Here is a 16,198-nt window from a genome sequence, read left to right as displayed (position 1 = left end):
GCCATTGTTGTGGTTTTCAAATAAACCAGCAGGTATGTGTTGTACTTCAACTGCAATAAAGATGTGTTCTGATGTACACCTCCTTAAAATATTCCATAAATCGAGTGTATTTCTCCTCGATACGGACAGAAGGCCAGTTCCACCATTTTATATTTCTGTGTAATTTTGTCACTTGGCTACAGAGCTGGTATCAGGACAGGGGTCATGTATAGCCATTTCTGTGATATACAAGTGTCTTCTAAGTTTTAACGTAGTACAGGTAGCTATTTTTGTATATCTCTGCATATCTGACCATACAATTCCATAAAGCTAAGCAGGTTTGGGGTTGGCAAGTGCTTGGATGGGAGACCTACAAAAGTCTGGATGGCCGCTGCTCCCTCTGGTGTGTGTGAGTCTCAACACCTGTGACAGGCATTTCCTGAAAAAGAGTCAGGGTGTTAACCTGATGTCCATTGTGGTCGTTACAGGGTGGGCCATTTCTATGGATACACCTTAATGAAATGTAAATGGTTGGTGATATTAACTTCCTGTTTGTGGCACATATTAGTATATGGGAGGGGGGGGAACTTTTCAAGATGGTTGGTGACCATGGCGGCCATTTTGAAGTCGCCATTTTGAATCCAACTTTTGTTTTTTCATTGGGAAGAGGGTCATGTGACACATCAAACACATTTAACATAACTTTATTCTTTCATGAGTTATTTACAAGTTTCTGACCACTTATAAAATGTGTTCAAAGTGCTGCCCATTGTGTTGGAATGTCAATGCAACCCTCTTCTCCCACTCTTCACACACTGATAGCAACACCACAGGAGAAATGCTAGCACAGGCGTCCAGTATCCGTAGTTTCAGGTGCCGCAAGTTAATATCACCAACCATTCCCATTTTATTAAGGTGTATCCATATAAATGGCCCACCCTGTACTGACCTCTTAATCATCCTCAGCTTCTAATAAACTAACTCAATCATTCTCTATCATCTCCTCTCCACCTAATGACTAGTGTGCGGTGAGTGTACCTACTCAGATCAGCTGTCATCCAGGTTGATGCTGACATTCCTATTCATATTTATGGAGTATTTAGTGTTAGGAGTCTTGCCCAATGACTCCTGCTGGTGTAGCATTGTGTTCTTACCTGAGCCGAAAATTGGATCCAGCACAGGAAGTGGAAATACCCACAACCCTACAACACCCACTGCATTATAGCAACAGGGACCCCGTGATAAGCTTTAGTCCTATGCAGCCAGGAGCCAGATTAAGAGAGTTAACTGTAAAAGGTGCATCTGTAAATATACAGGTCAGAATTTAGTAGGTCCTTCAGAATATGACCGTTTGCATTAAAGACTGGTAGGTGATGTGTGTGTGGTGTAGAATACAGTCTGTTTGATTTGGTAAACTTCTATAAACTGTGTATACCTTAAGACACCTGAAGGATGTCAAGCCGTGCTAATTTCTTTCTCAGCTGGTTTGGGTTCTGCCCAGAATGCAGACGCACCCTCTTGTAGTCTTTGCCAAAAAAGAGATAGCAGCACCCTCTTGTGAAGTGCTGTGAAGCCAGTGTGTGTGTGTAAGGATAAGGGGTTATGAATATGCATTCTGGCAAGACTACAAAAGGTTGTTTGTTTAGCACACAGATCAGGCAGGGTTTTCAGGAAGAGGAAGAAGGAACATTTTTTTAAAATTGAAATACGAGTCATTTGAATGTCAGAGAGCACTCACGCGTCATTGACAAAATTTCCAGTCAAATCAGCCGTTAGATACAAGCTCTTATTTATTGAGCAGGTAGTTTTGAGGATATTTGATTTAAGATAATGCACTTGAAAAAGAAGAGGGATGTCAAAGTAAAACAAGTGGAGAAAGAGGAATTTACAAAACTGGGAATTACCACCACTTCGGTCCCTATCAGGTAAACAGCACTTAAAGCTTTCATCTTCGAGAGAGAGCGGAGAAAATAAAGCTCCACTCTCGCCTCAGATCTAAACCCAGTATCGGGACCTGGACGAAAAAATAAATTGCAAAAGAAATAGAGAACCTCCTGCTAACCTCAAAATAATGGACTGACCACGCCAGAACACAGGCCTCAACATCACCCAATAAGTGGGATTATTAGGACCCATATAAGTCTTAAGACTGAACACTGAAATGTGGAAACACATCCCCAGCAATCCGAAAAGCGTGTTTCCCAAAATGAATAATATGATATGTATTTATCACGGTGGCTTAGTGGTGAGCACGTTCGCCTCTCAGCGCTGGGATCTTGGGTTCAAGCTATCTGGGTGGAGTTTCCATGTTCTCCCTGTGTCTGTGTGGGTTTCCTCCGGGGGCTCCGGTTTCCTCCCACAGTCCAAAAACATGGAGGGTAGGTGAATTGGCTTCTCTAACAAAATGTCCTGCTGTGTGAGTGAATGTGTGTGTGCCCAGATATGGAGTGGCGCTCTGTCCTGGATGAAACCCTAGTGCCCGATGCAGTCCTCCAGGTGGACGGTCGTTACTGGTCGAGAGTACGCTATGTGCGTTTGGCTGCCGCTTCTCGCCAGTGTCTAGAAAGGCGCTATATAAGTGTAAAGATAGATAGATAGGTATTTATAATAAATATAAAGGATAAAGCATGTTTTATTTTTGAGGCTGTTATATTTTTATCCTGTTTCTGAAGAATGAATATTTTATATAATAGACAAAGGATGTTTTTGACTGATGTAATTTTGATTCTCCAAACACACCTGGGCCCACACTTGGACCTCACCAGGCCTCAGCGACAGTCTTATTTGTGCTCCCTGGTCAAATGACCCGTGAAAACAGCTGTGGTTAGTTTGGAAAAAAGGAGTGATTCAGTTACATTTAAAAATGTATTTGTCTTCACACTGATGACGCACACTGAGAATGTGAACTAATTTCACTACATTAACTGTGTATCTGTGAATATATGTGTATGAATATGAGCTATGGTGCACATTTGAAAATATATTGAATTGAATTCTGAATTAATAATAACAACACACATGTTTACTTTAATCTTTTACTGTGAATGATGTATATATTTCTTACTTAAAATTTTTCCAATAAATATATTTGAAAGCATATGATATGTCATGTTTTCTCCTTCTTAAAGACTAAGCACCACTTAATGGACCTCCACGAATATTTCACATTATTTTAGTTACTGACAGATACATGTATGAATTAAAATGAAAATAGCAGCTTAATTTGCTTTAAAACTGACAATTTTATTAAATTGACAGAAAAACCCGAGCTCCCTACGGAAATTCTTGAACGCGACCGTGACGTCACTGGTGGACAACAGCTGAACAACGCCGCGGTAAAACACCGTTATGACTGACTGTTATGACAGTATCTAGCTAAATAACCACCATTATTCATGACAATAGCCTAGCAATAAGCTAAACTCAAATGTAGAGGCACCGTTATTCTTGTAAATGTGATCGAAGTCGAACTCGAATTCATCCGACACTATAAACCTCCGTATTGCAGCTACGTAGCCGAGTATAATCTGAGCCACCGAGTTTAGCGAGTCAAGCTAACGTTAACTAACACCAACTAAAACAGGCGAAGTGAGTGTCCTTGCCCTGTTCACCTCCATGTTACAGAGGCTCTTGAACACCTTTCGTTGGTGTCCTTACATGCCCATATTGTTGGAAAAGCGCCAGTGAAATGAGCTACAGATAACGGAGTGAGCGGATGGTCCTTTCCAAAGTGCCCGTTTAAAGTTGACAAATTTGACATAAAGTTGACATATTTTGGGATCTTTGGGCCATTTGTTCACAGATGTCCTACTGTACATTGAATGATTGCAGCCAAAAACAACACACCTTTTCGTCATTTTGCATTAAATAAAGTGCAACTTCTAGAGTTGTTGTCCACCATCTACGTCACAGGCAAGACGCCTATTAGAGTTTCCCAGCACCGTTGGGGGCTAAGCACCATCGCTGGTGCTTAGCCTTTAAGTGAAAATATACATTTGTATTTGTGTCCCTTATCAGATGTCCATGCTGATGTTGTGAACATATTTCTCATTACAAAATAGCTTATTATTATTATTTTTACACAAAGTTCCCCCAGTACGAGCATTGCCATTTCCACCTGTTAGCTAGATCTCCCAGTCACATGATGCTACCTGAACGGGACGGTGAAGACACACCCTTCCTTTGAAACATGTGAATTCTGACACTGCTCCTTTATGACCTGTGGCAACTAACATCATTGTAGTTGAGCACATTTGGAGCAGATCACTATCTAATTCTGTTCAGTTAGCTAACAGCTGTGTGTAGGCATTGTGTTGAGTAATGGAGAGGGATGGGCATCCTACCCTCCCAGAGAGAGTGAGACCAACTGAGGCATAACTGGGAATTGAACCTGCGCTCTATGGACGATAGGACCAATGTTTAGACAGTTGCGATGCCAGCTGATAATAATAACTATGATTATTTATTACTTGTCCTGGCAGGAAAGGACAGCCCACCCCCTCCCACCCATTTTAGTGAAGTTATAATAGCTTTGGGAGAGCTGTGTGCAGGGGTTTAAATCCTTGCTTTTCTCTCTCTAATCTTCTGCTCAAGGTCACTGAGTGGATGAGTTTGTGTGTGTCCAGTCCACAGAGAACGGGGCATTGATCCACGGCGGAAGTGACCAGGCCAGATGGACAGGAACGGGCTCTGCTGGGGATTAATGCTGTTTTCATACGACATTGCCTGTCTCACATGACATCATCCAGGCTTTTAGGACACCGCTGAATACCTTAAACGGTGATGTTTAAGTCCACTGACCTCTGGTTTCACTGACTCTGGAGGTGTTAGTCTGTATCAGCTCAGGCCTTCGTTGGATAAACAATAACAAACACAGGAGCAGGATGTCTTTAAGGTTTATGTGAAGAAATAAAGTATATCATGCACATGTCCATTTCTGGGCGGTTAAAATATTGCCAAATAGATATTTATGTGTCGTATGTGAATATGTAAAGGTCGATGTCATTTTAAACGTACAGCTAAAGTGTCCTTCACTACTCTCTATGTTTCAAAGCAGCTCTTTTCATGATAACTACACTTCCTATCCTGGAATATAAACCTTGTGTCTCAGTGATTGTAGACACTGTAATAAATAGTGACCTCAGTTACTTTAAGGTTCATTCATTCACTGGGTCTAGAGCCTACCAGGAATCATTGAGCGCAAGGCAGGAATACACCCTGGAGGGGGCGCCAGTCCTTCACAGGGCAACACACACACACTCACACATACATTCACTCACACCTACAAACAGTTTTGAGTCGCCAATCCAACTACCAACGTGTGTTTTTGGACCGTGGGAGGAAACCCATGCAGACACAGGGAGAACACACCACACTCCTCACAGACTGTCACCCGGAGGAAACCCATGCGGACACAGGGAGAACACACCACACTCCTCACAGACTGTCACCCGGAGGAAACCCACGCAGACACAGAGAGAACACACCACACTCCTCACAGACAGTCACCCGGAGGAAACCCATGCGGACACAGGGAGAACACACCACACTCCTCACAGACTGTCACCCGGAGGAAACCCACGCAGACACAGAGAGAACACACCACACTTCTCACAGACTGTCACCCGGAGGAAACCCACGCAGACACAGGGAGAACACACCACACTCCTCACAGACTGTCACCCGGAGGAAACCCATGCGGACACAGGGAGAACACACCACACTCCTCACAGACAGTCACCCGGAGGAGACCCATGCAGACACGGGGAGAACACCCCACACTCCTCACAGACAGTCACCCGGAGCAGGACTCGAACCCACAACCTCCAGGTCCTTGGAGCTGTGTGTGGTCCTTGGAGCTTTCTCTTCGCACCAGTAGCAAAGCCCGTACAAAACGATACACGGAAGTGCGTACCCTGCTGGAAAGTCCAGTTTTAGCTGGTAGCTGGTTATAGAGCTGGTCTTTGATGGTCAAGGTGGTTGGAAAGCTGGTCATTTAGGCAAAACATACCCTATACTGGGATGCTAGCTAGTTATCCAGCTCTTGATTGGCTCATGCTTGGTGGTGCTGGTCATGCTGGTCAACCAAAATGGTTATGCTGGTCAACCAGCTTGGCCATGGGGGTCAACCAGCATGGTCCAGCTTGGTCATACTGGTTGTCTAGCTTGGTCAGGTTGATCATATTTTTAGTCCAGCTAAACCATCAAATATCAACTAAAACATACTCTAAGCTGATTAAGATTTAAACTGATCAACCAGCTAAACCAGCATGACTACTTTGACTAGCTTGGGCCAGACTGGGAATATGAGGCTTAATCACACACATTTGTGTAACGTTAGCATAGCTAGCTAATGTCAGAAGCACATCACCTCTTTAGATGCATCCACTTTATGCAGTATTCATACACATATGGATTTATACCCATTTACACCTAGTTCTCAACATTACCAGTGCTATCCACTAGCTCTGTCTCCCCGGTGACACCAAGTTGAGGTGGGGGGGATTAGAGCTCAACACGCTTCTAGGAGAAGACTAAGCGCCCAAATACGTTAGCTGACGTCATACAGAATGATGGAGGAGCAGGAGGGTCAAAACCCCCACTCTGAAGGAGCCAAGACAATACAATATAAGGCGAATATAATGTACAATGAGACACATTAATTGATGCAGTATACCTTCTCTTCAAGGGACAAGTCGTTTACATGTTCAACTGAGAAAGAAAGAAAGAAAGAAAGAAAGAAAGAAAGAAAGAAAGAAAGAAAGAAAGAAAGAAAGGAAACCATTATCTTCCAGAAATGTAACAGAACTGCCCAGCAGATGTCGCTGTTGTCTCCCATCCATCACTGCGGGGTGAGAGAGAGAGAGAGATACAGATAGAGATGATAGAGAGAGAGAGAGAGAGAGAGAGAGAGCGAGAGAGAGAGAGGTTTCTGCTGCTGTCTCCGTGGCCGTTTTTTTTCCCCCTCCTTTTCTCCTCCAGCTGTGGAGGCTGTATGAGTGTGTGTGCGTGCGTGCGTGTGTGTGTGCGCGTGCGCGCGTGCATGTGTGTGTATGTCTGTGTGTGTGTGTTTTTTTTACGGATGCTCCTTTCTCCCCTCGTCTCTCCGGAGCTCGCTGAGGGATGTGTGACATTATCTCTGCGGCTCCTGAAAACAATTCGGTGTTTAATCTGAAATAAAAGAGGAGGAAGAGGAGGAGGAGGAGGAGGAGGAGGAGGAAGAAGGAGGGAGGCCAGGAGGACGGACGGCTTCACTCGGTAAGCGCAATGTCATTCCAGTTGACACACACACACTCACACACACATACAAACCTACTACACACACACACACACACCTTACACTGCAATATTACAACGTTAAGGAGACGACGCTGTAAACGGTGGACTGTGCTCCGCTGCACGCGCTGTGAGCCTTTGTTTTCTCCGCGCTGTTTTTGTTGTAGCTCTTCTGTCTTTATTGTTATTTTTTTTTATTAATTTTTTTTTATTGTGAAGGGAAAAAAGAGTGGAATCCATTAGACGTCGAGGCTCCATCCACAGAGGCGCTGTTTGGGGGCGGGTGAAGAGGGGGGAGGTGTATTGAAGGGGTTTGAGTCGAAAAAAAGGGAATTACTTCCCTATTGACCTAAATTTCAATGCTGTATTTATAAGATTACATTAGATGGCGGACTCCACGATTGTGGCGCGCGCTGTCCTCTCTCTGGCCTCAGAGAAACACACCATTAACGGCTGAATTCATGTTTCACAAAGATACGGTGATTAAGTGATCATTAGGAATAAATTACAGCGGTTAAAAGGGGCACTATACGCTTCATACCACGATTAACCCTCTAAAAACGTACACTCAGTGCCTGTATGTCATATCCTGTTTAAGGCTGCACCGATATGAGAATTGTGGGTCGATGCTAATATTGATATTTTCATCTGTGTATCTGCCGATACTAATGCTGCACCTTTTTATACATTTTCGTACATTTCAGCTGCATTTGTAACCCTGTATATATCTAAGTTATGCCAGTCCAGGAAGATAGAGCCCCAAGTTTCACATTTTGTTAAATATTTGTGTCACAGAAGCCTGTTTTCACTAATAGCCATTTAGCATCTCATAATAACGATGTAGCACTACGCAAATTTGAATGGGGTCATAATTATATTAGGTTATGTCATTATTATGAAATGTTATATTGGTGTTTTAAATTATATTGGTGTTTCAAGGGGTGGAAACGGGCTTCTATAGACGCTGATACACATAACCCAGTAAACAAGGAACGTCCCTGGACGTACAAAATAGGTCTAAAAGTAGTCTGTCCGTCATGGATATATTTTAAACTTCAATGGACGTCCAAACTCCATCTTAATAAGTTAGTTAAGTGGTGACCAATCGATAACGTCAGTGGACGTCCAAAACGCGTTTTATTCAATTAATTTATTTCGGGACCAATTAATAACGTCAATGGACGTCCAAAATACGTCTAATAGTCGTCTTTTCAATGTCTGTGTTTGGACGTCTTTTCAACTTTCATTTTCAACCTTAAGAGAACGTTGATTAGACGGCAGTCATTACGTTATTTCAACGTTGAATCAACGGCTAATTGTTTACTGGGAAACATATATATATATATATATGTGTGTGTGTATATATATATAATTGTATATAGTATGTTTAATTAAAAATATGGAGCAGTAGACCAGTGACGCCTACTCATTCTGCTGTTCCAGAGAATATATTAGATCTGACACATATTTAATGAAGTCTTAAACATTTTTTCAACGTTGACAGTAGTTCTCTGCCGATTCTGAGGTGATATCCATATCATTTGTTGGGCCTCCCTAGTTAGTATTTTTCTTGGCACATGCAGAGAGAAAGGGAGGAGCAAAGGGAATCAATAAGGCCAGGATTCTTACAAATAAGGCCATATTTTCAAATGGACTGCCACACACATGAGGCCATTAAAATTCCCCACATATATTGATTAGGACCAGAAGCAAAATGGATATTTTTTGACATCGCAGGCCTCTGCTGGTCTGCTTTTTCTAGGTAACCTCAGCTAGATAGTGGGAGACATTTGCACGGAAAAATATCAGCATTGGACATACGTTTAGATTTTGAATTGATGTTTGAACAAGTATTTACGGTGCTCTGGAAGACCCAACGCTGGCTTACTGTGTCAATGTAACACTGTATTTCTTTTTATTCTATTTTTAATACTTTATAAAAAATCTCACCACCCAACTCTGATTCTAGGCCGATAAATTCTCCACTTCTACATTTGTTATATGTTTAAATATTTACTCATGACTAGAAAAAAAAATCAAATTCGTCCCATAACTCCCATATTGAATCCCTGCAGACAATGTCCTGGCTTTTCCATCGCGATGTAGAACAGCAGTTTAATGCTCAGTGTTCGTAATCTCGCTGAATCTTATCCGGTTCTAGGAGCAGATTGGAGCTGATTGGGATGATTTGCTGGTCGGGACTGAGGCGGGCTCGACACATCGTTAACCCCTTTAATAGGTCATGGGGAATTGAGTGAAATTAATGAAGTGATCTTCAGTGATAAATGACAAGAATGGCTCATGTGAAGGTTGTGTTGTTGGATTGTGCAGTTTGTTTACCGCTGAATAACTTGTCCAGGCCTTTGGGCCTACGTCTGCTGGTCTTCAGGTTTTAATGATTGTAAATGAGGGTCGGGGTCTCAGGGCCGGGAGTCCATGGTAAAAGAGGTGTATGTGTGTGTGACGTATATGTGCGTTAAAGGAATACACTCACATTTATCAAACTAATCTCTACCTGCCACGTCTGTAGCGTACGGACCATTACCATACACAGTGAATTTGACGTATTCCACTTATATATACACTTAAAAGAGAAGATAAACCCAGTGACACACTTGTAGTGTTGAATATTGATGCAACAGCCACTGGGTTCTTTTATGAGCATGTTTTTAGTGAATGGGACTTGAGTTGTGTTTTCTTTGTTTACTGAGAGGTAGCAGGCAGCAATAACAGATTCTACTCTGGGGAGGCTTTAAAGTAGATGATGTATCATTTCTGTGAAATTTGATTGTACTCAGTCACAAGAACACTGGTGAGGTCAGCTCCTGTTTTTAGATGATTAGTTCTCATTCGCAAAGCCCACTGCGACTCATACAAAGGGGATTAGAGGATGTGTGCAATAGAACGTAATGTGAGTGCATCTTAAAGTAGATGAAAATGAACTAATTATAAGTGCCATCCATAAAGATTTGGACATAGTGTGTTTAATGTGTTGGTTTGTGTTGATGGACAGTGATGCGTTTTCCCTAAACGCCCAGAAAAATTGAAGTCCTCTTCCCTGATCTACATCTTCAGCTCTCTCTCTCCTTGAAAACGTAGTGGCTGAAGGCTGCAGGTGGAGATTTGGGCAGCAGCCTGGACTGGGTGATTGATGATGCAGCTTGATTGGCTGCAGTAGCCCCCTGTAGATGGATGATAATGGACGATGGCTCAGGTGATCAATTCCTCGGGCTGTAGGGGGGAAAAAATCCAAACGTTTCAGAGCAGAGTGCTGTTATTATCATTAATTATTTAAATGATGCATTTGTACCAAATGGAGTGCATTAGTGTTGATAACAGGCGTTTCTTTCACCAATAACTTGCTGTTCCTTGCCATCATTTTTTGTCTTTGTCTATTGTTGGGCTGTGGATGGATGAATGCATTGAGATTTCTCTTTTAATACAACATCCACTCCCCCACATTCATGCTACAATACAAGGCCAAATGTTTGCAGACACCTTTTCATTTGGTATTTATTTGAACAGTTTCACGTGTTCTGAGAAGGCCCTACACTAGACGTTGGAACATGGCTGTGAGAATTTCATTCAGCTCCAAACTACATTAGTGAGATGAAACACTGATGCTGAAAAATAGGTTCTGGATCACAAACACCTCTCCAGTTGGCACTAGATTTGTGATTCATCACTCTTCACAACACCCTGCATTACTGGAGAGATTTATACCCCTCTAGCTAATGATTGGCATTGGGTACGTAAACTTAAACTAATGTGTGTTACCTTCAAAAAGCCCCTTTTCAAGTCATGCTTTTCTATAGAGATTATACGAACAGTGCACACACTGTAAAAAGGGTTATTGAACATAGTAGTGTTTTTCTTATTAAAAGGCTTTTTCATCTAATGTCCAGATGTCTTTCACTGTAATCCAGAAAGCTGGGATTTGTGAATATCGGCATGCTCCTACTGATAGTCAGATTATCTTCTTTTCATTATCAATTCCAGTGCCAATGTATCAACAAAAACTGAACGTGCCAGTGATTGTGAACTGTCTGAGTTTCTGCTGAAGGCACTTTTGCTTGGAGCTTGAAGTTGAAACTGAAGTTAAAGGTGTAGGGTGTACAGCTAGGTAAAGTAGTGGTTCTCAATGCTGTGGGGTGGTCTTTGGTGGCTTTGCTTCATGCACTTTCTCTCTCTTCTGTGTGCCTGTGCATGCTGAAGTCTGCAATGATTAGTCAATAAAGTCAAGTAGAGGTTGACAACATTGATTATGGACAAAAGACTTCTAATTGCATAGTTAAAGTGAAGCCGCATTCAAAAAACCAGGTTTACTTACATTAATATCGTGTAACTACACCTTCCTGGATTTCACTTGATTTTTATTTCGTTTTTGGGGGTGTGGGGGGACACATTTATGACAGAAAACTGTGAAAGATACTCTGTTAGCATCCAGTTGGCTGCCACTTCAGGAGCTTATGATAATATAGTGGTGTAGACATTGGATTGATTTATCTGACAGATTGCAGTACACTACAGGAAGCATAGGGGGCGATGTGACTTCTCGAGTTTCATTGCTTCTGCACAGATATAATTTTAAAACATGGAGGGCCTGGGATAGGGGCAAAATGTGAGAGACTAAAACATGATTGGGTAAATAATTGAATAATGGTAGATATATTAATCCGAGGGGAACAAATCCAGTCATTGAAGCGTAGTGTCCAGCACCGTCTGGTGATTTTTCTGCTCAAAATCAAGTGAATTAATTTATAGGTTAATTTACACATTTTATGGGCTGGTCTGAGTAGTGAAACTACCAAATATACAGACAGACAGGTACTTTATTGATTCCAAAGGAAATTATATGATATTTTTACTGATATTAACTCCCAGAATGCTGCTGTTGTTGAGAGATGGAAATGGGCTATGTATAAATCAGAAGTAAATAGAAAAGTGTTTGCGGTTTGATCACTATTCTGTGATAGAGGAAGAAGCTTTTAGAAGATGTAGGGAATGTGATGGATAAAGGTTTGAATTCAATCAGCTGGTGTGGACTTCAAACTCCTCTGCTCATTATGGTCCTCTGGAAAAAGCTGGCGATGACCGTGATGGCTGTCATTGTTGTCAACACAGCTGATGCCACGAACAGCAGATTGTCAATTACGGCTGGCAGCAACATAATGACGCTGTGCTTTTTTGAAATTTGTGAAGGTGCTGTTAGCATTAGCTGCCAACTGAGCCTAGAAATGTAGTTATTAATTTCAAAGCTTGGTAATATACTTGGTGTTTTGGGTCTCCTAAGTCTGGAGCCGGAACCTAAAGTTACTGAAGTGATTTCTGTTTAAAGGAAAGTAGCTGTGGTGGATGGTCTTATTCTCTATCATTGTTTTGAAAAGTTTAATGCAATGGCAATTTGGCCAAGTACCAAACAATGGGAGTTAATGGTGAGCATATGGAATTCAGCCACTTTCATCAATCACTCCTGAGAATGCAGTTGTACTGCTCCATAACCCAGTGGATGGGGATTTTATACCCCTCTAGCTCACATTTGACAGTGGGAATGGTATAGCAGCCCTAGAGATCCCATCTCATTTTAAGCGTTTCTAAGGAGATAATAGAAACCGTGCACAACTGAATGTCTGTGGCCATGCTGGGTCCACCTTAAGGCAGCTGAATTTCCTAATTATGAGTCTACAGACTTCTACACGTCATTGTTTTGAAGAGTTAAACACAATGGCAGTTTGGCCAAGCATCAGACAATAAACGTTAGAGGCGAGCGAATGGAATTCAGCCACCTCCCTCTTTGTTTGCTAAAGTGCCAGGAGTGTCCTCTTGGATGTCTTCCCTCTGGTGGGTAACAGTCATTTCCCTGCACAGTGTTGTGCCAAGATCAAGTGCCTGTGTGGGCTCTGTTTGCTTTCGACTGATCAGTGTACTGTGGAAAGCATTATCCTACCTCTGCACTATATTGTATCTGCACTGTTGTTATACACTGGGTCTATCCCAAAACCTAATAATCTGTCTACATTGTACATCATATGACTGTGCTCCCCACACGTAGGCTGTCCCAGTTCTTAGATACCTGAAATACACGGCCTACTGAGGTACCATAATAGGGCCACATTTTAAGGCAGCATTGAATCGCTCTTCAGCCGCGAAGGCAATCCCATGATGCACAACTGCCATTTATTCCTTATATCCTTCTTTCAGAGCAAACGTATTTCAAATCATGATAAACATCTGAAGAGCAGTATCCATGGCGACGCTAGCAGCTGAGGGAAGTAAACACCGGTCACGTGCAGTGGCGTACGAGAATAGATGTCTGTTAGAATGCTGCGCACTACTATGTAGTCAGACCCATTGTGTGTCACTTACTAAGTTATAAAATCAGTGATTTTAATGTTTGCTGAAACATTTAATGGAACACATCAGCCAGAATGTGCTGAATGCCAAGTGTCTGGACAGGTTTGGGCTGTTTCATATTGACACTGTGTTCTCTGGAGTGATGGAGCTCTAGTCAATAGTTTAGGGATTAGTTAGAATGGTGTTTATGACCCCGAACTAATGACCCAACATCAGTACCTCGCCTCATACTCAGACTCTCACAACAGTGTTCCAATATCTAATTCTCAGAAGAGTAAAAGGGAGGACCCCCCATATAATTACTGATATGTAAGTATGTTGTATAAGCTCTGATATATAAGTATAGTGATAATTATTTGAGCTGGCTTAATAGGTTATGTTCCTTACACCAAATTCACACCGGACATGACGCAAGCGGCTGCCAATCCACACTCCCTCACTCTCCATTCTGTCACACCCCTGCTCCGAGTGAAAATATATGCTCTTTTTACTCCCATTTGTTTCTAATTAAACAGTTTTACAGGAGGTTTGAAACTTGACAGCACAAACACCAGATGTGTTTATGGTGACGAAATCACAATCACAAGCTTTGTGTCAGAGAAGAGCAACCTTTACAGCTGTGCTGCCACTACTAGGTCGAAAATATCATCACATTTTTGCCGGACAGCCTAGCGGGCCTGTCTAGAAGAAGCATTCTCACTTGCTGGCCGACTAATTGATGAGCTCTGTTTAAACACATGTGCATTACATTTTTTTTATTAGTGCTCTTGATCGATTTAAAAAAAATCTTTAATAATGCTGTAAAATAGAGCTGAATATTAGCGCTACAGGGAAGCTCATAGTTTAAAAAAAAAAGACAAAACCAGAGCTCTATCTGTGGGCGCATGTGTGAATGAGAGCGAGAGGTGGAGTTATTTATGACATATAATAGTTAATTATGGGAGGAAGTTGTCAAATTTGATAAATAATTAATTAGCCTTAAATATTTAACATGTTACATTCCTGCGTGTATTAACACGTTCATTTTAACAACACTAATAGTTATACGTTGCTGCCTTTAACGTACGTACAAGGTGTCACAAACGTATGGAAACAGAGAAGTAAGGAATAAAAGAAAAAAAGAAAACTAGTCTAGTGTTACTGGACCGCCATTAGCCATATAAACATAGTCACAGAGGTGTTTCTGGCATTTCAAAAAAGGAAAGCCCAAAATACATACCCTTGTCATTGTGACACATCTGGAGAAGCTTTGGGGCGTCATATCAAAGTCTTTATTTACATGTGGTTTTTATTCTGTGATTGTGTTGTACAGATAATTTGGAGGGCAGGACTACTAAATGCAGAAATGAATTTTCATAATATATAGCACCGGCATCAGTGTTTTTCCTTGTTCATTTTATTTAAAGAATAAATACTTGATGATCTGCCACCAAAGGACAAAGAAGACCAAGAACATTTTGTTGAATTTAAGAATTACAATGACTTATTTATTCAGTGTAACAGGTTAAAGCACATGAAGTTTAATGTGGCTGTTCGCAGCTATATGGAGTTTTATAAACACGCTAACGCCACAAAATGTCTCCCCGCTACTTCCCTTTATGATATTTTAGGCAAATACACACACTTGTATAAGTAAGTCAAATTCAGCAGTCCTCCTCTATTCGTGAGATATAATACATGTGTAAATGTTGCTGATGTCCTGCTGTGCTTGTGAACAGTGGAGTAACATAGCTAAAAGCCAATCACAAAGCCAATCACAGCCCCAGAAACACACACAAACGGAGCATTTCTCTACTGTTTTTCCTATTATTTATTTATATGAAACGTTGTAAATGACCCAGTCCAGCTCCACTGAGCTATTTCTTGAGTTTCTGGACCTCGACACGCCCATGGACTAAGCCACAGTTCATGCTGAAGAACCTACTCTTTGGTTCCAGCTGGGAACTAATTTTTCTGGTTCGTAAAACCAATTATGTCGGTGGAACGGTTACAAATTTAGTTCACAAACTGGAATGTGAAATATGGCTGAACTAACACCAGACGGTGTAGTAGTACTACTTTGTTAAATATGGCTGAACTATCAGCAGAAGGTGAAATAACATTCCTACTAGTGCCTGTGTGTTTCAGCATTTGGAGTCTGTTAGTACGGGAAAATGCCTCTTCTCCAATTAACAGTTTTCCCCTTCCCCTCACAACTTGTGTTTAAAATTGAAGCACCAAACTTTATTATGTTTCCTTACTTTTGAGACACTCTGTATTTCGAATTGCTTAAACCAACACACGTAATCCTTTAAGGCCAATGCAAAAATGTATGTATTTATGTAGTTAATCTTCTCTTGTCTTTTCAGCATGTGATTTGCTTCAGTTCTGTAGCTACATGTATTTGATGTGTAAAGCTTATGATTCAACAACAGCAGAAAATATTTGATTTGAATTCAGGTCTTGTCCCAAACTACAAAGGCAATTTTTGTTTCTCTGACTAAGCAAAGAAGAAATAACCTCTTACCAATCCACACTCTGAAAGAGCTGGTGCATTTAGTTAATTTAGTTCTGTTTTTCTGAAACACAGATTTTATTGAATTTTATTTTA

General features: G+C 41.4%; 1 protein-coding gene across 3 annotated transcripts in view; it reads left to right on the top strand.

The window, feature by feature from the left end:
• Positions 1–7,219: 7,219 nt before the first annotated feature.
• Positions 7,220–16,198, top strand: part of ctnnd2b (catenin (cadherin-associated protein), delta 2b) — a 123,780-nt gene continuing 114,801 nt past the window's right edge. For all 3 annotated transcript variants that reach the window (XM_066680740.1, XM_066680738.1, XM_066680735.1), the window contains exon 1: positions 7,220–7,236. The gene's annotated coding sequence lies outside the window, so the exon portion shown is untranslated. The remainder of the gene's footprint in view (positions 7,237–16,198) is intronic.

The sequence above is a fragment of the Hoplias malabaricus genome, chromosome 9, assembly GCF_029633855.1.
Source record: "Hoplias malabaricus isolate fHopMal1 chromosome 9, fHopMal1.hap1, whole genome shotgun sequence".
NCBI lineage: Eukaryota > Metazoa > Chordata > Actinopteri > Characiformes > Erythrinidae > Hoplias > Hoplias malabaricus.
Note: the sequence above shows the minus strand (reverse complement) of the source record. Positions and strands in the feature narration are given on the sequence as shown.